Below are 24,547 nucleotides of genomic sequence, written 5' to 3'. Positions count from 1 at the left end.
GAGAGAAAACTCGGACCCAGGACTAAAAAATCACGGGCCCCTATACATACATATATAAATTGTATCAATTTATAAGCATATGGCCCAAATCGCCGAAAACGAAACGGAACAATTTTTTTTCTCGGGTTTCGCAGATTTTTGATTATATCTGGGTCATACATATTCTGAGGTTTGCGACAATATAAATATTAACCCGAATCTCCTTCCCCTAAAAATTAAAATTCACTTAATCCTGAGCACCTTTAAATTAATGAAAATTAAAAAGCACAACTTGAAGTTAAGGATTGTTTTTATTTAAGGACCCCTTTTTTTGCATTATACCTACTTGCTTCTCTTCGCTTACCTTGTATTACTTTAAACTTAACAAAAAAAGTATTCGACAAAATAATCAGTGATTAACTTTCTAAATGAAAATAAAGTCGGCAGCGTTTTTTAATGTAATATAACAGCCCAAAATACCAAAAAGTTTTTTTTTGGCTCTGAATCCACCAGGCTAAAAAATGGGAAAATCTGGTTTTCTTATTGTTTCACAATAAAATAAAGCAGTTTCCTATACTCTTCATCATTCATGTATTTTCGGTGGAAAACTATTTGTAGCGTAAGAGTCTTTTTTACTAATTGAATTTTCCGCTAAAATTATTTTTTATTTAGTTAGAGATAGGGCTCATTTTGAAAGCAATATTGTAAGCTATTGAACGTGCTATTGACACATAGTTAAAATTTATATTCTTTTTAACTCAAATAGGCTCAGAAAATAAAAATTACGTAAAAAAATTCGGGAATTATATTATTTCAAAAAGAACAGATTTTCTGATTAAATAATAAAAATCTATTGGCCACTTTAACTGCCGTGTCCTCAAATCTAACATCGCCAAATTAAGCATATGCTTCTAACTCATTAGATACGTCATCTTCCAATGGCCATATGGTCTGAAGGAAAAATCGTAAAGCACCACTCGAAGGAGCATTTTGAAGGGTAAGAATAGTACTAAATCGCATAGAGCAAACAAAAGTGACCATTAAAGCCGTTTTCGTGTACTTAACCGCGAAAAACCTCAATATCTTGGGAAAGAAAGGAAAAGAAGAAAATTTCTTCTGAAACGACCTACAGCTGCACATCAACAGAAACTTTCAAATCTGTATTCGTGATTATCATGTTCTTAATTTCTTTGAATTACATGTCAAATCGCAAGTTTACGACGCTACATGTATATCGCACAGGTAACGTAACCGTCTTTTTCCGTAGCGTAATAGTCCGACTATTTTTTGCAAATATTGACCTCGAAATTATTTTTATTAGTTCAATAAATACGTAGTTCTTGAGTTCCATCCTTAAGCTAAGAAACTGTATACCAATTCTTGAAAACATTATATAAGGAGAGCAGACATTTTCGATAATATAAAACCGCTTTAAAAAGTACTTCTTAAAATTGTTATGTAACAGTCCACTGTTGGAATATTCATAAAATCGGGCAATAACCACACCCACCTCCCATATAACGGTAGTTTACAGTACACGAAAACTGCGATAAATCGGTAATTATTGAAGATAATGCACTAAAAATCGATGATTGCAATAACCACTCAGCAAAAATTTTATTATTATAAGTTTTTGGATATTGGGCGTGGCGCTGCCCACTTATGACTACAAATGTGTATCTCGGTAACCAATTCATTAATCTCCCACACTCGGTGCACTTGATAATATTGGTACGGAAAAGCAATTTGTTGGAAATTATTCGAATCGGACTAAACTTACTCCTGCTTCCCATATAACGGTAAATTTCGGATATACGAAAACTCCGACATTCAGTTATTGAATACGCTCATTTACTTCAAGTTAATACCTAAAACAATCTCTTAACAAAAAATTAGACTGTTACAGACCTTTGACTAGTTTAGAGAAAGTTGAAACGACGATATTTGACACCTGCGCCGAGTATATAAAATTCGGTTTCGCCCGAACATATACTTCTTTACTTTTTTGTATTGTTTTCTAATTCAAATGTATTTTTTTTTTAAATATTTTGTAAGTGTTATAACTTTCTTATTCGTTCTTCTTATTCTTTAACACAAAACCAAATAACCAAAATGTTAGTTTTCTAATTATCTCCTCGTCAAATATTTTCTTTAGTTATTGTCAATATAGCCGCTCCCTGTATATTAATATATTGTATGTCTTGATTGAATGATAAAATAATAAATCGACATACCCTGCTGGTAACAACGACGAAAATATTAGCAATATCGTATACATATACATATGTACATTAATAGCAATCAAAATATAAACCTAACAACCACAAAAAATCTGTTTAAAAGTTTTGCTCACATCTTTTCCGTTTCGTTTTCCTCGGTGCCACTTTTTACGTTTCCGTTTCCGTTGACACTTAAGTATGCGGATCAAAAGATAATTTGCAAGATGCGTGAAGATTTTTTAAATAAATTCAAACGAAAAACTTTCGTCCAATACATACTTCCCACTCCAGTTTTTTGTGATGACTGGTAGCCACATGCCCGAGGCTTGTGGAAATGAAATGGACGAAAAAATAACAGCCACAGGAACTTTTGGGATTTTAATATGGTGTGAAAACCTAACAGAAAGTGCCAAAGGCGATGCCGAAGCTGTGTAAAGGGGAAGATTGTAGAGCAGTTGGAAGTTGAAGCTAGTATACTCGTACATATGAAAAGCTGAAAAGCAGCCACAGCAAACAATAAAGTTATTTTTGTTTTTGTTTGGGTTTTTTTGATGAAACGCTACATTCGTCCAATGTCCTTTGGGAATGTTGCGGCTGATGTTGGTGGAGCTATTATTTTTGTAGTGCTACCGCCTTCGCTGCGGCTGGTGGTAGTGAGTGATGGTCATGCATGGCTTTGTGAGTAAGTGTGATTTTATGTTCCAATTGGATTGCTCTTCCTTTTGCATCTCGTACATTTTTTGTTTCTATGGTACTATACTTTTTCAGTTTTTGTTTTGTATTATTTGGAGACTTTGAAAAATTGCACAAATTATTTATACAACAATGAAAGAAGTTCAGCTGATGTGATATGAACTGAAACGTTGTTTGACAGCTGCTGGATGTTGCTTAATGTCCTTTTTTCAACTGAAATATTGGCAGGCGTAGGTGGCCATTGACAATTAAGGGGGCTTAATAAAGATCTTTCTTGAGCGAAGTACAATTGTACTGCAAGTATACATATGTACATTTGAAAATATTCCGAAAGCTAAATCAATCGACTTAGGTAGACACAAGTCAAATTTTCGGGATCAACCTTAAGTATTACCAAAAATTTTTCCACCTGATAAGGAATGCCGACACCATTTTCATAAGGGTAAGCTTACAGCTGCTTTTATAATAAACAATTTGCAAAGTGATTCCCTCGAGGACGACACAATGTTAAAAATACTGAAGGTACGTACATGAGAAGAAGAAGGCTGTGTACAGTAACAAACTTCTCTTGACCCCATTTTGCTAAACCGCAGAACTCACAAAAACTCACAAACTTAAGTAAACAAAAATTTGCGAAAATAATATTCTTCAGCAAGTATACGAAATTCCCAATCAAATTCGGGGGATATTATATTTTTTGTTCCTGCTGATACTCATGTCATTGCTGCTGATGTTCTTCAGCGGTTCCCCAGCATTTCTAATATGGTCTGATTCCCCGAGCACCATAAGTCGATACGGAAAAGAAGATACGAGAAATTATTTGACGATGACTTAACAGTATATAGAGTTTATGGAGTTAAGGGGGATGGGAAGCTAGCTACGGTGATGGACTTTCCGAGCCTTTATTTTTGTATTTTGTAAGTGGGCTTATGCGAAGCAATGCATTTTTTTGACTTTAATTAACTAAAAAAAGATTGGTCAAATACGCTATGCCATTAACATTGCTCATTTTTGTTCAGTTATCTTAATTTGAAAGATGTCTAAATTAATTATAAAAATGAAACGCAAAAGGAAATTTTAAAAGCATGGCGTAAACTTTTCCTTCGATGTTTAAACAATTAAATTCGTAGCGAACAGGTCATTTTTAATTTTAATTCTTACCAGTTTTTTTAATCTCATGGGACCTTGCTGCATCTTTCTCCCCATTTATATATCGCTGTATTTCATTAGTTTTATATTTTTTGTTGTTTTGGTTTTTCTATTTTAATTTGGGATTTGTTAAGCACTTAAGAGGTTTACCAACTAAGTAAAAGTAAAAATTAAATGCAAATGGAAAGAAACAACGATATGACATAAAGGGATACCAAAGCACATATATGTATATGTACATATGAACACTTACCTAGCTACATATGTATGTACTTACCTTTCAAATATGTGAAGTCAGATAACCAAATGATATCCAAATTATGTATTATGTAATTCAGTTATCGCTTGCAACAAGGCCTATCCTAGTTCTTCGACCAGTAGACACAGATATAGAAAAGAGGATAGAGAAGACGAAAAAGGGGTATAGTTTAGTAAAAAAACTAAATTATAATCCGAAGAGATGTGCATATACGTAGTAAAAAAATCTACATTTATGCACATCGTGAAGCAATGGAATGTTTACATGTATCCACATATTTATTTAAAAATGTATACATGTATGTACATATGTGAAATATAGTAAGTAAATAGTTATCGAATGTAAACAAAAATGTCTAACAGATACTTTCTTAATTCTTATATGTATTAATATGTCGGTAAATACTATGGATGTGTGCCCATCCACGCTTATGAGAGTTTCTGCATACATAGTGCATACACATACATACATATAATTCTATATAAAGATGGCTGGGATATATTTGTATCCCGGGACCCATGTCAAAACATTTGACAGCTGACTAAAACATGCCATGCGAAGCCATGTTCCTTCTTTCATGTCCAATATCCCGTTGTGTTGCTGAGGCATTTGGTTCTTACTCGCATTTAGTTGAGCCCAGCAAGTATTCCATGTGGCTACGATTTGTTCATTCTTTTCGTTCATATTTGCTGCACCTACAGGCTGACTGTTCATCTGTCATACGACTTTGAATCGGTCGATTGCGCTTTTGTCTATTCAGCGGTCATTTTCATTTCCTTTTTTTAATATTTCCAGTTAACGTTTTTTGTGCTAACTTCAAGCTGGAGTCAAAAGTAAAGAGTGAAATAATATGGCGTTTTCATAACAATCCACGAAAAAGCGGTTTCCATCATGCTACTATAAACTTCTACATGTACATAAGTACATATAGATATACATATATATCGTCGTTTAAAGTCCGCATATCAACAAAATACAAAACCGCGTATCAGCAAACTGCAAAACCGCGTATGTGAAGTCGTAGAAATTATTTTCTAGAGCGTAAATACACTCATATTTCCAAATGGTTCTCTTTTTTATGAAGCAGGCGCATTTCTGGCTAGTATATTTCAGGACGAATGGATACGGATTGAACCAAGAGCTTGTGTGAGCAATCCAATTTTTGGCAGCCAATGTCAGTTACGCGGTTTTGCAGAATAACGATACGCGGGTTTGTACTTTAAGCGACGATATGTATGTTGGTTATAATAAACACAACTTCCAGATTTAATTCAACATTGTTTTTATGAGCAAAATTTATGCATACATATTTATATAAAAACAAACTGAAAATTACTGATTAAAAATAATGTACATAGTAACCGGTACCGTTTCATAAATTTTTAGTGTGGAGAACATATTTGGGAAAAGTTAGTGATTACCAGGGAACGGATTTTTAGGACCTAAAAACCTATAAACAAGGCAAAATAAAATAACGAAATAGGCTAGAAAAGGCAAAATAAAATAGCGAAATAGGCAGGAAAAGGCACTAAAAATCGCTAAATAGGCAAAAGAAGGCACTAAAAAAGACAAAAACCAAAAATTATGAAAAAATGCATTTATTTTAGAAATGTTTATTTTACAAGTAAAAAGAGAAAAACTAGTTCCATTATTTGAAAAATTTGTTCTTTAAATCTTCGACTATTTTCTCCTTTCTAGTTTTAAACTGACAAAACTTTAACATTAGTAGTAACGTTGAACCACAAGGTGCATTTTGAAGTTTTCTGGCAGCATTATCATTCGATTTTCGCGAAAAAGCCTTAAATGTACTATACGTGCGCTCGGCGTGAGTTGATACAAGTGGCGCCCAATTTAAATATGGAACATTTAAAACTTTGATATTATCAGGAATAAGGTCTTTTTCCTTGCCCTTTGCAAGTAAAGGTAGAAAAGGCAAAAAAAGGCAACAACAAATGTATATATATGGAACCAGGAAAAGCTAAATCGTGGACATTATTAATCGAATATACTCAATCTCTTTAGCAGAAAAAAGGAAATTTCCATAAAATCCGTTCCCTGGTGATTACATTCTTCTTCGAAACTATATTCAGAGTAACTAAGGCGCCAAGCAGTATTTATATCATCTTATGAGCATGTAAATAGAGGGATGAATGTATGCTAATTTAGTTTTTGTAAATTTGTGCTGAACAAATGTTTCCTTTAGTTGGGTAGAAATACAATTATCAAGACAAGGCACTTCTATAGCCACTCTAAAATAAACTTAAGGACTTGCCAGCCGATAGCCTATGTAGCTAGCGCTGCGTTTCTTAGTTTATATGATAGGCTCACATCAGCGTAGCCAGAATGAAATTTAGGGGGGGGCTCGGCCCTATTAAGCTGGCATTTCAGGGTACTATTATATGTATATATAAGGAAAAATTTAAAGTTAGGGGGCTACGCCCATGTAGGCTCAGTTGTATGAGCTTTAAAAACTAAAAAAAATAAAAATAAAAAAACTTAAGGACTTAGCGAAACACTATTTATAGGATCATTTGCAGCATGTTGAATGCGTGGAAATTTAACTTCTCCATTTACCGATTTTAGAAGATCAGAAGCTGATTGGAAAACATTGGAAAACTTCTCAACAATAATTTCGGGAAAGTCTTTTACTATTTTTAAAACGATTTCGATGTGTTTGATATCGCTTGGTTACGCGAAAATTGTTGATGTCATAAGAAGGCTCACAACAAATATACAAACATTTTCTTCACACTTTTTATTTCAGTACCATGAAAGTATGCACACACATCGTCGTCAAAAGTGCAAAACTGCCTATCGTCGTTTTGAAAAACTGCCTATCGTCGTTTTGCAAAACCGCGTAACTGACATTTGTGCCAAAAATTTGATTTGCTCATAGGAAGCTCCAGGCATAAAGCCTTATCTATTCATACCAAAATATCGATATTAGACTATGTAATGCAAAATAAAAGCATAGTTCCAATACCGCTCATCAAGAGTAGCATATACTTTTACTCTTTCCTGTAAAATCTTAGTGACCTAACATACGCGGGTTTGCATTATCGTGATGCGCGTTTGCGTATCTTCTTTAAACGACGATATGTCTTATAGAGATATTTATTTAGCACTCATTTATTTCATAAAGTTATCTTTCCGTTAACTATTCTTACGGTGAACTTTATACTCATACATTGAAATGGCTAACTTAGGAATAAAGACATAATACAAGCCTTCAAGTAACTGATGTATGACTATGTGTATTATTTTTCTCAATATCTCTAAAATGTAATAAATATTTTTAATTTCCTTTTATAAATACTCTAAACTCGGTTTTCATTTGAAACGTTTTTCATACAAAAAAGCGACTGAAAACCAGCTTTTTAACGTTCGCCTAACTCAGGATCACAACCGCTGAATACTGAGCCTTGCAAAGGATGGATCTTCTTATCGTTATGGTCCTGTATACGGTACATTCATGCATCCATACATATGTATGTATGTGCACCTAATGCCTACATAAGGTTCAATTATGAACAGCATTACTGACGAAATATTTTCCAAAAAATAAAAAGCCTCTGCACGCGCCAAATACGTATTATATTTTTTATTACATTTTGGCAATTTTCCAGAAGGTTTTCACTCATTTAAAACATAAGCGTTTGCTAAATTAAGCGACTTAGAGAAACCACTGGCAGCAACGCCATTCCAAGATACCTCAATAACTTGTGTCGGCCGGCTGCTGATTCACTGCGTCATTTAATGATGAACTGGCACTTTTCTGTGCAGACTTGATGACATTAAAAATACCACACACGAACATACTTTTTGCGAGAATTAATAAATTTACAAGCATAAAAAACGTGATGCGAGGCTCTACGCTGCAAACACATATGTATATATGTAAATACACATTGCATGTCACAAGCACGTCGTTCAATGTGTTGGTCCACGTAATTTCCGCAATTAAAAAACATGTTTGCTTTGAAGTGTTTTTTTCGCCAATTTTCCTTCAACAATTTTTCTTCGAATGCTTCGAGCGCAAGGAATTCAGTTTTTGCTGGCATTTGAGGTAATCCCGTCAGTCGGTATGGATGACAAGCAACTTGGTAATTTGACCACCACAGGTGCTTTTGCTTATCCACCGTCCCACAGTGTTGTAGCTTTGATTGAGTATACACTGCAATTTTTTCATATAAATATGTACATATCCATATGTCCATATGTACATATGTTCATATATATATGTACATACATTTATATATTTACGCACGAGATTACTTGGAGATCTGAAGAAAGACACAAATTAGATAATCCGCCAGGAACTTGAAAAATATTTTATTCCCAATATATGTATGAGTGTATTTATCTGAATTTTTTAAACTTATGATATATATATTTCAACGCAAAACATATCTGCATGTGCGAGTATTTTAATCCGCAATATGTACTTATTAACAAAATTAGGCACGTAATGCTTTTATTCAGTGTTAGGCCGATTTTCTTCTACTTTTGTTATGCATCTCATCCGGTTGGCAGCGTTTTTGGAGAAAGGTTTTAAAGCAGAACGCACCTGGAGGTTTGATATTTTCGGACGAAGAGCGACAGTTAATGGAAAATACATGTTTAAGGTTTCAAGTTGACCCCCTCATTAGAGTGGTTCATAAAAACACTCTTTTTGGAAATTCATAAACGCTACATCAGAATATTGTTAATTGTGATAAAAAAGGGACACGTATTTTTTTATTTTGAAAAAAAAGTTTTCTTAGATCGCGCTGGTCGGTTTTTTATAAAAACGCTGATGTTCTCAATTTTTTTATTTTCTTGACATATTAAAATACAGCTAAAAATGTGGTTTTTGCATATTATTACTCTGATATTATTGGGGAACTTTCCTATTTTGGATCCGCCATTTTGAATTTCGAAAAACTGACTTCATATTCCTAATAAGCAACCCCAGAAACCCCCTGGTAACAAGTTCTAATATGACTAGTCTGTTTTCGAGAGCATATTGTCGAACAGTAGGCCCATTCTAATGCCCAAGACAGGTGTGTAATTAAGGGAATGTTCCCCAATAATACCAGAGTAATTATATGTAAAAAACACATTTTTATCTGCGTTTTAACATGTCAAGAAAAAAAAAATTGAGAACATCAGCGTTTTTATAAAAAACCGACCAGCGCAATCTCTAAGAAAACTTTTTTTTTCAAAATAAAAAAACACTTTTATCTTTTTTTGTCACAAATAACAATAATTTGAGTAGCGTTTATGAATTTCCAAAGAAAAATATTTTTGAACCACTCTACTCCTCATCCTAAAAGCGACAGACCTCTTCACACCTTTGGTGTTCGCCTCTTGCGTGCATAGATAATGCATTTGTGGTTTTCCTCCATTTGCATAAGAAGGCAGGGGTCAGAGTTGGGGAATCTAATTTTAGTGTACTGACGTGAGTGTGAGCTGAGCAATTAAAATCAAATCAAGCTTCCATTTGTAAGGTTTTTTCTTTATGCATGAATACAGCGATTAAATAAAATCAAAGTATTATAAAATTACAGCTAATTGCGCTGTGTACTAGAACACATAGACACAAATTTATATTAAACAATAAATAACAAAATGTAGCAATCAAATTACCTACGCCCGCATTAACTGGACAGTTCAGGTCAAATACAACTCTCTGAATGAGCGTGGTATAAAGCTCCTGAGAAAAATCTAAACAAATATTTTTCACTACTTCTGTTGCTTGAAATAGTTATTTACTTTTGTTGTAAATTTTCTTGAAGAAATAAATGTACGAGCCTTTTTTTCTTGTGAGGTGTAAGTCAATTTCTTGAACGTAATTTTACATATCGTCGCTACAATGTCGAGCTATCGAATGCGAAAATGGGTACTTTTCAGGAGACCAAAAAAACTGGTGTAAAAAATTTGATGTCATTAGGAAAAAGTGTGGGATAGAAATTTGACGATTTTCCAACTTATGTATCATTTTAAACGCATGCACAAGGTATAGTAAATGATAAAGCATTTTAGAACATGCGAAAGTTTGACATGGTAGCGAAGATATATGAATTTATCGTTTTTCTGGGTGCTGAATACTAATCTTGAAAGTCTATAATTTTTGTGCATACGTCTTCTTTTTCGGATTTGCGCTGTTACCGCTTGTGAACAAATAGAAATTTATACGAGTAATAGATCGCATCACGAAACCATAAAAAGAAACCAGAGAAGCATCTCTAATAAAAGCTCTTTTTTGCAGGCTTAAAAATGAGCTGCCTTTCCTATAACTTATTCATTTGATGCCCGAAATCCCGTTTACAGGGGCTTCGTACCTTTTCTGATTATAGTTTTAATGTTTCCAAATCGATATAAAATCTCGAGTAGCATTTCTTATGACTAGGGCTTGGAATCTCATGCAAATGCGTATTTTTATTAGGCATATCAAAATCGAAATGGTTAAGTTATCTTTACGAATCATGAAATTTCCTTTAAAATGGCATTCAATCGTTAGTGCATATTTTTGCATATTTCGCAGTAAATGCACGATTTTCCAAATTTTGCAAAAAATACCTGTGTTTGCATATTTATTGTGCATATTTTAGTATATTTTACAATAATTGCATGTGGTTTTTGTATATTTTTGTGTTTTTTTTTATATTTAAAACCATTTAAATTTAGTGCGAAATCTCTTGCCAAAAAAATCCATATAAGTTTTTCTTAAATATTCATCTGAATATCTACTCGCATATCCAAGCGGCCATTGAGGTACTCTCTTCTACCTCTGTTAGACCTCAACTAGTGGAAGACTGTAGGAGAGAGCTGATCAATACTAAATTACACGAACGTGGCAGCGGATGAACTTGCAAGGTGCGGCTCCGCACTGAATGTGTCCCACGCGGTGGACATGAGCGCTTCGCTCAGAGAGATAAAAGCAGCAATTACCGAAATTTATCACTCCAAGGCTAAGCAGAGGTGGAAACGTGCAGGATCGTACTGGATTACCCGGCAGTTCTGGGTGTCATACGACCCCCTTAGACCAACGCTCTCTTGGGAATGAGCAAAGAAGATACCTACTAACGTACTGCAGTGTGCACAAGGCACTGGTCCTTTGGTGTAGTAGTTGCGATGCATCTGGCTCAAAAGACACAGTCGAACACTTCCTGTGCGAGTGTCCAGCCTTTGCAAAGATGAGGCTAAATACAGTCTGCAAGCCATTCCTGCAGAAGCTGCTTCTTTCTGTATGAGGTACTGAAATTCATTAAAGCCGCCAAATGGCTATAGGTTGCACTATTTGTGGAATCAAAATGGCGAACTTTCTCAACTGTTTATTTACACAAGATTGTATCTAACTGCTTGATTATAAACTTATTTTATCCATAAATATGTATTGTATTTTGAAGTGAATTGTTTCCGTTATTTTCTTGTTAAAATACATGTGTTATTTATTTTTGTACCGGCAATAAATTATTAGAAATATATTTTTAATTGCATATTTTACTTGTATAAGGCGCATATTTTCGATTTTTTAGTGCATGAGATACATATGTATGTACGGCATTTTTAGTACGCTGATTCCGAATATATCCATAAGTTCAAGGCGTATTTAACAAGGTGGTGTTGGCCGTATATAAGTAAAAAATTACACTAACAAATTATACGCTGATGGCCATACTGTCATTGGTATGAGTTACAACAAACACATCATTTTGACGTAATGGCCTCCACGGCGAAAAACTCAGCTGTCGCCCCAACACCACCTTGTTTAATACACCTTGCATAAGTTTTTATAATTGCTTCTAGTTTGAAAAATCTAGCTTTCCTCTTTATTTCACGTAGAGAAAAGGCTCTTTTAATTTGGTTTTAATGTCGATCATGGAAACTATCGTACATACATATGTATGTTGTTTGAAGTTTGTAAGAAATTTTCCTTTGCTTAATAAAAATTATTTTCCGCGTCAGTATTACATGTGAGATTCAAAATTTTCATCTGTGCTTGTAGGCGAAGTCAGAAGGATTAGGAGAGCTGCCATTATTATGTACATACAGGGGCGTACCCAGGAATATATTTTTTTGGGGGGGTTTTTACTTCTGAAAATTTGCTTCAAATAATTTGCTCTTTAAAGTACATTTATGTAAGTTTTATGTACAGTATGTAATAAATAAACTTTTTGAAGTTTCATAAATTGCACTTTATTTACATAAAATTGACAAAGAGCCCAAACATTTTTAACCGACTTCAAAAAAGGGGGAGGTTGTCAATTCGTCAGAATATTTTTTTCTTTTTCTATGTATGCTACCGCATAACTGTGAACCGATTTCAATAATTCTTTTTTTTATCGGAAAGATGGTACCTCAAGGGTCGTCCCATAATTTGAAAATTACTTGTTTAATATAAAGTTCTATAAACACACGATGCGCTCACCTTCAAAAGTAATAAAAAATGTTAAAAAAGAGTTTTAATGTTAATTTTCCTCGATTCATGGTTTTTGGTTTTCGATGGAGATGGTGATTTTTAACGATTGCCTCATTTTGTTTAATACTTCAACGAATTCGAAGTTGGCAAATTTTATCTTCGATTTAATCCTTGTAAAGTACATATCAGTGGTAAACTCTTTTAGGCTGTAAAGTGTAAAAAGCAAAAATGTTTTCATTCCCAGTTATACTCAAGAAAAACGAAAAATTCGTATAAAATGACGCGCAAGAAATGGAAAAGAAATTTTCTTCTATCAAAATTTCTTAAATCAGTTTGCACATCTCAAGGAAAAATTGCTCGTATATTTATTTCTTCAAGAAAATTTAGAGCAAAACCAAAGTGCTTTTTCAAGCACTATTTCTTGTGATTTTTCTTGAGAGCTGGATTCTAAGCTTTAAGATACAATTTGTATTTGAGGTTATTAGCTTTAGGGGGGTTTGAACCCCGAAAAACTAACTCCTTGCGTGCGCTTATGTGTACGTATATACATAATTACGTAATATGTATGTATATTAAAAAATCCAGAACACATATATTTGTATATAGATACATAAGTACTTTTGTTGTATGTACATTATCGTGGGCCAAAAATCCGCTTTTTTAGAATTTTGATTGGTAATAGCAAAAATGTTTCATTATGCTTTAAAAAAAATCTGTGTGAAATTTGGAATTTTTTGGTCAATATCCTAGGCTCGCCCAAGTCCATCAAAGATCTATATGCTCAAAAAATAAAATTAATAAATAAATTAAATAATACATTTTTTTTACTAGAATTGCAATAAACTTCGAAAGTATTAGTCCTACATAGTTTGGTATATGGACCTTTTTTGTAGAGAATCGAAGTCAGCTAAAAAAAATTTTTTTAGTACTAGAACTTTGGTGGACATGGGCGAGCCTAGGATATTGGCCAAAAATTTTCACATTTCACACAGATTTATTTTAGAGCATAATGAACCATATTTTTGCTATTACCAATCAAAATTCTAAAAAAGCGAATTTTCGGCCCACGCTAATGTACATACATATATATGTACATACATACATACGTATGTTTCTGTGCTGGCACGTCTATAACTCGAGGCGGTTATAGTTAATCATCATCAATTTTAGTTGAATGGTCGCAGCTGAACTCTTGCCTCGTGGCTTGACGTGTATGATTTTGCTTGAGCGCGCGCTTATGTGAACAAAAGCGTAAAGAATAGACCAGAAGTTCTGCTTCTGGAGCAACTGTGTACTGAGGCACCCGGAAAACGAAGTAAAGGCGACCAACAAAAGGTATGCCTCCCATAGAGATAGCGCAGTTGATACTTATACCAGCTTTTTATGCAACTATCAGTGCGCACCCCTTTCGCACGAAGATTGATTTTTGCCTTCTTTGATTTTGATGCGCTTGGCGACTGCAAGTGATATAGGTACATACATTATATGCATATACATATGTACTTATATTAAGTTGGACGTTATATTTTAGCTTTGAATTTTATATCATTAAAACAGGCAGTTTTAATAAAATTGTTTAAAATAAAAATAAATATACATACATATATGTACCCATATTTATGTATATATGTATGTATTACTAAGTGTTTCAAGCCATACCTTATAAATTAATTCACACCTCGCTTTACAAGCTTTTGATCTGCTCAAAGTGTGCTAGCATCCAACGACCATCATTTGTATTTGCAAAATAGCATCAGAAAAGTGGCACAAGACTTTGTTGATTTGATATCTTTGATTTCTTCTTCATCATCATAAATTCTTCATACCTAGTTTGTCAAAATTGGAATTTAATGACCTCGAATTCAATGATGACCACCAGTCGGTGCAAGCGCATGGTTGATTGCTCCGCCCTATCGAATGTAAGCACACCATTCCTACATTTCGTCAAAAGCCGACGATCGTGGTGGCGCCAATACTCGTCGTTGCTCTACTTCGCTCTTTCGCGCTTTTGGCGGCAAAGTGATAAATGCGATTAAGGCGATAGGGGACGGGCACATTCGAAGTGGTAACAACGGTGGCAGCAATGGCTGCTTTTGGCTAAGTGGCAGCAACCACATACCAACTACCTACATCAGTTGCATCGGAAAATTATTAAAAACGCATTAGTGCCGTGCAAGACAACAACTACAGCACACTTTAATGCCGACTTAGCCATGACTACATACAAATGTACATACTCGAGACAAAGAAAGGCAAAATGGTTTGCCATAATAAAAATGACCCCACCAAAAAAAAGGAACGAAATGAAAAAATTATAACAACTTGCGAAAGAGTCGACGGAAACACACACGCGCACGCACCTCACGCACTCATTTGGGGGTAATGGGCAATTCTTTGATATGAAAGTAAGCATATTGTAATTAAATTGCGATTAAGCCACCATTTTGCTTGAACTATTCATTATTATTACTATTTGTTTTTTTTTTTTTGGTATTTGTAATTGTGGAGACCCGTTACCATTGTTGATGATGAATTTCTTGTTTCATGTGTTGCCGGTTCGGATCGGTAAACGTTTTTACTTTGTATTACTTTCATGTTTGCTCTTGGTGTTGGTGGCTTGAAGGAAATCATTAAAGTAATTACATTGTATCATTATATGAATATGCATTTACATATCGTTGCTTAAAGTACAAAACGGCGTATCGCCATTCTGCAAAACCGCGTAACTAACATTTGCTGCCAAAAATTGGATTTGCTCACACAAGCTCTTGGCTTAATCCTTATCCATTCGTCCTGAAATATACTAGCCAGAAATGCGACTGCTTTATAAAAAGGAGAACCATTTTGCAATATGAGATTTTTCACTCTCTAGAAAATAATTTATGCAACCTAACATACGCGGTTTTGCATTTTGTTGATACGCGGTTTTGTACTTTAAACGACGATGTGTACATATGGTCAAATATTTTCTCTTTAACGTTACGGTCACACGTATATTTCTGCTTATATTTCTTAAACGTTGTGTAAAAACCGAAAATATTTCATTTATCCTGATAATAAACCCCAAAAGCAACATTTTATATACAGACACTTGTTTCCTATCTTTTGTTGTTTTAAAGATACATAAATGTGGTTTTAGGTGGTCTTAACGTTACATTTTGTGGAAGTCAGTTATATATAACACAAGGAAAACTTGGCGAATCCTGCAAAGTTAAAAATTAAACTTAAGTATTTTAATAAAGATCAAGGTTCAGAGAAACTATAAACATATTCACTTTTGGTTAATACACGTTTATAATAAATCTATAAACCGAAATATGCAGTCTTTAACGTTACTTACCATACTTGACTATATTTTCCATTTTGATTGCTTGCGAGGCACAAGAGAAATGAACGTGCACCGCATACATCGGATGTCAATCGGCACTTGTTTCTAGATGCCTTCAGATGTATATCAAAAAAATATATGAAAAATTGACGGGTGACTCAAAGAAATATTTTTTTTCACTCGTTCCTCGTTTCCAAAATTTTGACTATATGCATATATGTACTATAGGTATTCTCACTCAGTACAACAGAAAAACATCAATTCAAACATTACCCTAGCAATAAAACATTTACAACAGCAAAACAAATGAATAAAAATAATAATAAAATAAAATTAATTAAAAAAATAAGGGAATGTTTAGTTATTTGTCCACGGCCCTCCAGGGGTGGCTTTGACGCCACCAAAAATTTTAAGGATGCAAAAAAAGAACACATCAATTACACTATTTTAATCAGTCTGGCATTTTGAAAGTTGGTAGTTCTCCGAAACCGAAAAAAAATCGCCAGACTGGTGGATGCCAGACGCGGCTAAAGTGGCGATAAAAATAGGACTATTTACAGTATAGTAACCAGGGCAATGATCACGTATGACGACAATCGTCTCGACGATATCGTGTTGAGATTGTCTTTTTTCATTAAAACCAAAAATTGTTCGATAGTTTGTGCGATATCGTCCACTCAATTCGAGTTTTACTTCTCGTAATAGTAACAGTAACACGTAACAGCAACACAAATAAATACATGAATCAGTGTTTTGACGACATCGTTTTGTCAGTATTGTTTGAACGACAATCGTTTCAAAGTCACGTGATTCATGTACAGGCTAAATTTTATGAATTATTACAGGGTGAATCTTCAGGAGGCTATATGTTTGAAGCCAGGCGAAATTTTGGGTGGAAATGCCCTGCCAGATCTAAAAATCCGTTGCTATGCATGCATTCAAATCAACTTGTTTCTTACTACTTTTTAATATACTTTGTTAACGAAATGAAAAAGTATAGGTAAAAGTACTATGAATCGGCAAACAAGAACCCTCTCCATAAACCAGAATATGCTGGTACAAATTAAATCCAAGTTTCGTAATGATGAAAAATAATTAATTGAAATAAATTTGGCGGTTATTTCCTAAAAACTGTTTGTCTTGTTATTTTTTTTTTAATTTTGAAAACCGCTTTGAAAAGTTAATAATTCGAAAAAATTAATTACCCTTGGTACATTTTGGTTAACTTTTTCGAGATTCTAATAATTTTATAAAATTTAGTTCAATAAATTAAAACTTATATAAAAACAAGTAAGAAAGTCTAAGTTCGGGCGGAGCCGAACATTAAATACCCGGCGCAATTATTAAATATATGTTTTCCACCTTTCCGCAAGCTACCGCTACACGATAAGCCGGGGTGTATAAATTTTAAGTAAATTAGCGTCCTTAAATTTCGAAATATTGCAGTTTCAATCATTTCTGAAATATACCGTTATATGAAAAGCGGTCGTAATTTTAGTCCGATTTCAATAATTTTCAACGCTTTGCTTTTATGTGGCAAGCACAATAACCATACCGAGTTTGGTTCAAATTTCTAGAACGGTTAGCGAGGTACATATATGTGATCATAAGTGAGCGGTGCCACGCCCATTTTCCAAAATTGTATCATAAGCGTTTTTCTTGGTAAAAAATTGTTGCAACCATCAATTTTGAATAAAGTAGCTTTAATATTTACTGATTTATCGAGGATTTCGTATTTTTCTAAATTACCGTTATATGGGATGTGGGCGTGGTTATTGTCCGATTTTAAAAATTTTCGGCCATTTGGTATGTTGTAGCAGGGCCAACAACTGTGCCACGTTTGGAAGAAATTGCTGCAGCGGTTACCAAGATATACACATGTAACCATAAGTAGGCGTGGCTACGCCCATTTGCCAACATTTTTTAATATTTTTATTTTTCGTCTAAAATTCATTGTAAATATCAATTTTGAGTGAATTATCTTCAGTAGTTACTAAAATATCGCACTTTTCGTATTTCTGAAAATTACCGTTATATGTGAGGTAGGCGTGGTTATTGTCCGATTTCGCCCATTTTCAATACCGTCCGTCCTATGCCCAAAAGAAGTCCACGTACCAAGTTTCGTTAAGATATCTTAATTTTTACTCGAGTTATCGTGTGCACAGACGGACGGACGGACGGACGGACAGACAGTCACCGCTTAATCGATTTCTCTTTTCATTCTGATCATTTATGTATACATTTGTCTATATCTATCTCGATTCGTTTTGCCTGTTACAAACAACCGTTATGTGAACAAAGTTATAATACCCTTGTGCACAAGTGCGCTCGGGTATAATTACATTAGATTAAACTAAAAGAGATTAAATTAGATGAACTGAACTGAAATGGAATAAAACCAAACTACATAAATAAAACAAATTTAGAAAAGGAAAAATTTAAGCATTTATTATATAATAAAGTCTAAATGGACCCCAGCCCCTACTAAAAATATTTACTCAAATTCACAGACTATAAGTGATAAGTGAATATAAAATGAAATATTTATGAAAAAGTTAATAAAAATTTGATTTATATTTGGATAAAAGGTTATTATGTATTTTAAATAAGTATACGTTGTCCACAATTTGTGTATATAACACTCTATATCAACAACGTAACTTGATATATCGATACCAGCTAACGGTTGAAAAACATAATGACATAAAAATGCTGTACAGTTGGAGATAAATCATACGAACAGATTCATGCAAAAAAAATAACCAAGTTTTTCTTTAAATAGTTGTGCCTTTTTAAAGAGGCTTTGCGATATATGATATATGTATGTAAGTGGGCAGTGCAACGACCATTTTCCAAAACTTGTTGAAAACCCAAATTTTTTGGGGGTCGCGACACAACGAAACTCAGATAACACCGACACACAAAAAACCTCGAGTGCGAAAAACCAAAACAGTCATTTTATACCCAGCAAACATAGTCTCTAACGTTAGAGAAACGTTTTAATTTTATCTTAGGATTCTAATGTAGTTCTCGAATCGAAAATCAGGTTAGAGAACTATGTTAGAATTCGATTAGAAATTTGAAATCAATTAGAATTCAAAGTTAGAGCACGATTAGATATCTAAACTTTTTTTCGATATCGAGAACTAATTGCCCTTTTTGTAGGGAATGCGATAATTCCCGACAGTTTCTCTAATCGTCTTCTTACCTTCTACCTTAGAGAAACATATTGGAATCGTTTTCCAAACGTTCTTTAATTTAATGTTCGTTGGGTTGGTATGTTGGGCCGCTATATTCTAATCTGAGATTTAACAAGTTAGCGTTCAGTATTTTTCTAACCTCAAAAACTGTTACTTTCGTACAAAACCATCGTTTTCTATTTTGACTATCGCTTATTGCAAAAATTTCAAAAAAGTTGTCGAATATGTGCTATTGTTATAAAAGGACATTATTGATTTGATTTATTGAAATCGTATAAAAATTTCCGAAGTCTGGTAATTTAAGGAGAAATTCGGCCTTGAATTTACATATGTTGTGCGCAGACAAAATTGTATATACACATTATTCTTGGCCTTAAACACCGCCGGGAAAAAACCAGACCCTCTAAAATATTGCGAAAACAACTAAAAAAACAATAAATTTGTATAAACAATGTCGTATGTGCAAAACTTGTATAGTTCGTAACTTAAGTCTTAAGTCCAACCAGTCAAATTTCACAATACTACATTTATTTTTCGTGGGAAGAGAAGCGCCCATGAAACTATTACTTGCATTCGCAGTCTACACAAATTATTGTTTAAATCACCCACTCTTTTCAACATTTGCATATTAGTACGGTTGATACAAGCAAGAGCTTTCGAACTTTGATTGAAATTCTACATGAGTATGAATATGTAAAATTAATACCCCCAAAATGGCTGCATGAAGTATTCATTTTCCAGCGAAGTTTGAATGATTTTTGGAAGTTTTCACCCAATTGCCATGGTATTTTGATGAGTTGAATTATGTAAAAGTTTGTTTGGACTGACTTAGTGACGGCAGGATGAAGGCATTTTAAGAAATCGTATTAATTAATTCGATTATGCAGCCGAAGTTGCGATAAGGTGTAACTTTTAGCACCCAGCATAGCACCGAGCATAAAATATCAATTCTATATCGATATTGAATATCGGCTTATAATCTCTGTTGAGAAATTGTATTAAAATGTTATTTGCTATGCACATATATGTACATACTAGGGATGTTGCGAATGTGGAATTTTAGACATCCGCAGATGCGAATGCGGAATAAATCACTAACCGCCACTAAATAACTACTCGCTCGAGGCGACAAACTTGAAAAACTTGACAAAATTGTAAATTCTTTTCGATTGGCGCTGCACCAGTTGAGAGGACTTTCAGTTATATTTCTTTTTTTTATTACGGTGCAATAATTAATTTTCGGGAATTTCATCGGGGCTGTAAATGTCGTGGCAAGATCGTTGTTTAGACACCGTTGTGTTCCAATTTGGAGAACCAATTCTTTTGGTTGTTTCAGAATTTAGAGAACCTGTTACCTCATCAGCGTTTTTCGATTGTAGTTTTTGTAATTAATTTTTAATCTTGTCTTCTGTGGCTGGTTTGAAAAACGTGCGCTTAAAGTGTGTTTGCATTGTTCAACTTTGCGTTCAACATTTGCGTTCAACTCAGCGCAGGGTTGCACGAAACAAAAGTTGAATTGCTAAAAATATCAAAACATGAAAAAATATCAAAATGTTCGCCATAAAAAGGTGTTAGCATCTTTCAACTTTGCAGTCAACTTTTGGTTTGGTTTCCACTAATCGCTTTCAACAAAGTTGGTCGCCAGCCAACATTTAGCCATTGCACTTTTTTCGAGCAACCCTGCGTTGAGTTGAACGCTAATATTGAACGCAAAGTTGAATACTGCAAACACTGTTTTATAGCGTGGTTGTGAATAGGTGGATATGGCAACTAAATTATTATTTTCTAGGAATGAAAATTTCGAAGAAAATTTTGTTTTGAAAGTCGTGGCTGCCAGCAGAATTAGTTTAAATTCTTGTTTTTTTGTAAAAAAGATACCCCGTTTTTTATAATAATTTGAATATTTCATATCTGAACAATCAGTTGTATGAGAGCTATATATTACAGTGGTCCGATTTTTCCGGTTCCGACAAGTGATAAATACATTATAAAGCTAACTTACTTACCAAATTTCAGTCGGATATATCGAAAACTGAGAGACTAGATTGCATACAAACAGTCGGACAGACAGACAGACGGCTCAGCTCGATGTTATGATCATATAAGTATACATTTCTGGTGCTTACAAATATCGGACCAAAGTTATAATACCATTTCATGCACATGAAAGGTACAATTGTCAGGCTTCAAATCGGTGAAGTAGGCGACAAAATATAAATTTAAACATTTTCTTAACTTCTTCCGGGCGTATCTATGTATAATTGCTCAATCCTACGACTACGAGCTATTTCAGTGCAAGCTGCAGTTGCAGTTGACTGTGTTTGTCACAAAAGTAAAAAGTGGCCGAAAAGTTGATAGTGAGCGATATAATCTATTGAAAAATATTAACCAATTTATTTAGGTATTATTCATAGCTTTGGAATATATTTCACGAAAGCAAAAAGTATAAATAGTTGAGGTCACTTTCCTTTTTAAACACCTAGGATATCCCTGACCATTAATAAGGACCCTGAATGACGGCAAACCTCAATACTTTACACACGTTTTGATATGATTTTTTAAATTAATGATTCTAAATTAGGCGTTATATATATTTTAAAATTTTTAGAATCAGTGGTTGAATTTTTGTACTGAAAGCGTTAAGAAAGCTTTGGTTTAAAAGTGTGATACTAAAACCTATCGCCATAAACGGTGCCAATTTTCAGTGATTACTGCGTTTCAGATTACGGCAAATAAAGCCTTTGTCTTTACTTTAAAAATGACTGTTTTCTCACGGCCCAGTAGAGTAAGGTCCTTTAAGAACAATATCAATAACAATTATCCTAGGTTATCAGATCTCTAGCAATAATAGATTAATTGTTGTCTTTCACGAAGTTCTTTAAATAAATTTGAGCTAAATACTCACCCCGAATTTGGGGGGTTACTACTATATAGTTTTGATAAATTTTCAGTTTAATTTCTTATAAAATCTGCCTTTGGGTTTATGCATCTTAAGCATACATCGGAAATTTGTTTTAGAGAATCAATAGGGATATTGTCGAAGGCTTGCACGATGCATGGATAGCACGAAATGCAAAAATACTATTCCAAATTTGGAAGAGTACGAGAGCACCCCATTGCACAGTGGTAGCATGTATAGGTAGCAAGCAGCGAAATTCTGTATGAAATACAATAACAAGAGACAGCGAAAAAAAATGAAGTGAGCGAGATGAGAGGTATGAGAGAAATATGTAGCAATTCCAACAACAAAACAACTAGCACAGGGTCTCATTTATTTTACTATGCTTTTTTGCAAAATATATACATGGGATTCGACGTTGTATATTTTGCAGCGATGGAAATTGTTGTTTCCCATATATTTTGTTGTTGTGTGTTTGCAAGTTATGCAATCCGTGCTAGGTTCAACGGCTTTGCAAGATAGCGAGAATACCCCTAATGTGAAATAATTGCAGAAACGATTAACCGGTTTGCTGCGCAACCGAGACGTCTGCTTTTTAAATAATTTTTAAAAATCAAACAAATCGGCAAGTACATATCGTCCCCGCATGCCGGAAATATGAATGTGTAAACATGAAAATTTTGGGAAATCAAGTTTGCAAGTTTTTTTTTACGAGACTTAACTCTGCATTCATGTAAATGTCATGGTGAAATACATATGTGGTTTCCGAGAACGCATGGTATTCTGGGTTCTGGTATAACATACAACAACCATAGGTTAATCAAGTCATTTCAATAGAATTATGACTTTTAGATTAAGATTTAGTAAGTGTTGGACTGCAAAAATACGAAATAAGTAACAAGGGCACAAACCGAATTGTCTTTATTTCCCATAAAAATATTACAAAATGTTTTACTGAAACTATGAAATGAACAATGGTATAATATGAAAAGTGTCGTTATTTCACATAAAAGCATGACTAACCTATCGAGATTTTTTGTCGTATGCCAATATTCAAGATAAATGTGAGACATGTGCCACTGTTCAATAGTAAGAATTGGCTACTTCGGTTTTGTGACAAATGGCAAAACTGCGCTTTTGCCGGATTGGTAACAGCTAAGCCTTTGTCGATTTGCCACAGAAAAATATGGTTAGTTATAAACCTAATCCGCTATATAACTCAAAAACATGGAATTTCGGGTAGTGCCGTTATTGCAGAGAACCATCGATTTGTGTGTTTTAATAAGTATTAATCAATCAACTACATTAAAATTTTGAAATAAAATTTTCGTTTTTTTTTTATGTGTCAGCCCCTTCCTAAATTCGATCCTGGCGACGCCCATGCTGAAGCTAATGCATCAACCTGACCTTTTACAATGCAAAGTATAATCAAAAGCTACGATTATGCATTTTTTAACGGAGCTTTCTTCAAAAATGACCTCAAGAAAACGTTAAAATTTCCCGCAAATAGCTCTTAAGCTCGTCAATGTAGGATTTATAATGAAGATATTGCCAATTTAAAAATGAACATAGATATGTATGTTTTAGTTCAGTATATTTATGAATCTACATCCGTATGTAATTATGTATATACAATGTATGTAGTAAACCAACCACTACGTTTAATTGTAGCTACATTCTCATACTTACATTTTCATTACTTCTTGAGTGTCTTTGCCGCAAGATAGGCAATAAAATCGGGGGATATGCGTAAAACACTAAAGGCATCCAATCTTGATTGATCACACTTGTCTGTGGTTTGGGCAAAGTGCATTCGTTTCTTGAACAGCGACATAGAACAACAAAAATGCAAGCATACATTGGTATTGTTGTTTTATTTAAATGCCTTTGATTTTCTTCAAGTTTGCTATATGTGTTCTAGACATATCACTGTTGGTTTCCAAAATAGAGGAAAATATATTTTCATTTTGCCGCGCATAATTAGTTACCTTGCAGTCGCCGGTGTCATCCGCCTCTACCTCAACCTTTAGTTCGTAGCTTGTAGCATGTGCATACATGTGTACATGGAGCAGATGCCATCTATGCATGTGTGTACCTTTGTATGTATGTATACTGGAGGCTCAGCGATCGACCGGCCAAAATCTTATGCGGATTATAGCCCATTCCAACAACTCTGGGCCACTAGCCAAATAAGCAATGCATCGCACGCATCCACACGCATTTTAATACGATGCTACAATAAATATATGCAACAACAACACAACAAGAAATAGAAATGCCAGTTCGCACCATGGTGATGCCCTGACAATTATAAATAGTCTGATTTGGTAAGGTCGCCTTTTGATCAATTTATATCCAAGCCTGATGCTTGTAAAAATGCTCTCAGTTCATTTAAACTAAAGTGAAAATACACTCAC

The 24,547-nt window shown here is 34.1% G+C and overlaps 1 protein-coding gene across 2 annotated transcripts in view; it reads left to right on the top strand.

The window, feature by feature from the left end:
- LOC118738097 (homeotic protein antennapedia) overlaps window positions 1-24,547 on the top strand; it is a gene marked incomplete in the record, with an annotated part of 245,220 nt that overhangs the window by 219,338 nt on the left and 1,335 nt on the right.

Source organism: Rhagoletis pomonella, unplaced genomic scaffold (assembly GCF_013731165.1).
Source record: "Rhagoletis pomonella isolate Grant_MI unplaced genomic scaffold, Rhpom_1.0 Rhpom_scaffold_00004, whole genome shotgun sequence".
NCBI classification, from domain to species: domain Eukaryota; kingdom Metazoa; phylum Arthropoda; class Insecta; order Diptera; family Tephritidae; genus Rhagoletis; species Rhagoletis pomonella.
The sequence above is the reverse complement of the archived record's forward strand: the minus strand, read 5'-3'. Positions and strand labels throughout refer to the sequence as shown.